A 1,877-nucleotide genomic window follows, 5' to 3' on the forward strand; every position below is an offset into this window, starting at 1 on the left:
AGACTTATCAAAATATCACTTATCAATTCTCATATCAAAAGAACCTTCAGTCAAAAATCAAAGTATTATTCTTCCACATGTTATATATCCAATATACTTATGTCTGTTATTATAGAACACACCACACAATAACAATGTGAAATTACAGGCTTGAGAATAAAACTGATACATTTATTGACAAAATGTCTAAATACACTGTTATTCTATAAACACTTTAGTTCATAAAATACCAGATCAACTTTCATTAAACTTTTCTACACTATGTTTTTATTACGGTTGCAGATAAAGTCTGTATTTTACATCTGTATAACAATACGAGAAAATAAACAGTGATACATCAGACTAAACATATTTCAATACACAAATAAACGAATAATGGATTCAAAATAAACTAAAGATGTAAGATTTCACTTTGTCGGCTCAGAAAATTATTTTACGTTTCAAATGTTTTCTTCAGATGTAATCGATTATCTTCTACTTCATTGAAACATCATTAAATACATCAATAATAAGAGGTGCAACTGAAGTTAGGTTGGTTTTCAATTCTATACTTTGGATTCTGGCAAAGAAAATCTGCAAGAGCTGTGAGTTTAGAAAGGGTGGATTGAAGTGAAGGAGATTTTGTATCCTGTTCTACAGATAAGGTATTTGTATTTTTTTTCAACTTTGAATTTAAATTATTTGAGAAATTTCTTAGTGGGTGTTTTGAAGAAGAGGTGCAATTGAAGTTCGGTTGATTTTTAATTCTATACGTTGGATTCTGGCAAAGAAAATCTGCGAGAGCTGTGAGTTTAGAGAGTGTATATTGAAGTGTAGGAGGTATTGTTTTTGATTTTACAGATAATGGAAATGTTTTTGAATGATTCTCATCGACATGTTTAAAGAAATGGTTGGCAATTTCTGTTTTCGGCAATCCATCAATCCATCAATTTCCCTTGAAATTATTGGCTTTTAGTTATCCTTGTGAAATAAACAAAAATATATTAATAATATATTTGTCTGAAACAAAATCGTTCACGTAAAATAAATAATATCTTTATTTAACGGAAAAACATTCATAATTAAGTAACTCAAATGTATTAACATTGATGTTAAAAATACATTAAACTCATTTCATTTTTAAATATCAGATGTGTGGGTTTTAATATTTTCCTCTAGCAATATTTAGTGTAAATATTAATCTGTCCTATATATAGATATATAGTGGTTTGTCATTTTAAGAAAATAAAGACATTTCGATAAGTATTGAAATACAGAAAAAGTAATTAATGCCAAATTACTTTCAGCGCTTATGATGATTTATCAATATCAGTTTACGTTCATCTTAACTTCACAGCTAACTCACTTTGTGTACGTGACAACTGAGTAGCAAAACAGTTACAAAACTGGTCCACCAAAACTTGTAATACAGGAAAAACGTAATAGAAACCTTAGCTACTAAGTTATTGTTCATATATCTCAGACTGTAAAACGAATTCATATTATTTATTTACTATTGAAATATTAAAAAATATCTTAAATATCGTACGGTGATGAACAACTTCTTAAAAGTCGTTTCTTTTTTCATTTCACCTAAAGACTTCGATGTTAAAAATCTATAATGTATCAGTGAAAGAATAGAGGGAAGGCACCGAGTTATCACCACCAGCCGTCAACTCTTGGGCTACTCTTTTACAAATAAATAGTGAAAAAAGAAATAAAAACGAAAATATTAATTGCACATTAAATGAGTTAGCTGGTGAGTTTATATTTCTAACGAATACGGATAATTAACACTTGAATCTACATATTTTCACCCACTGTAAGTACTAGTTAAAATTCGAGTTTAATTTCATAGTTGTAAAACTCCACACCTTCCTTATTCGTAAGCCTATTAC

This window comes from Tachypleus tridentatus, chromosome 8, assembly GCF_004210375.1.
Source record: "Tachypleus tridentatus isolate NWPU-2018 chromosome 8, ASM421037v1, whole genome shotgun sequence".
Taxonomy (NCBI): domain Eukaryota; kingdom Metazoa; phylum Arthropoda; class Merostomata; order Xiphosura; family Limulidae; genus Tachypleus; species Tachypleus tridentatus.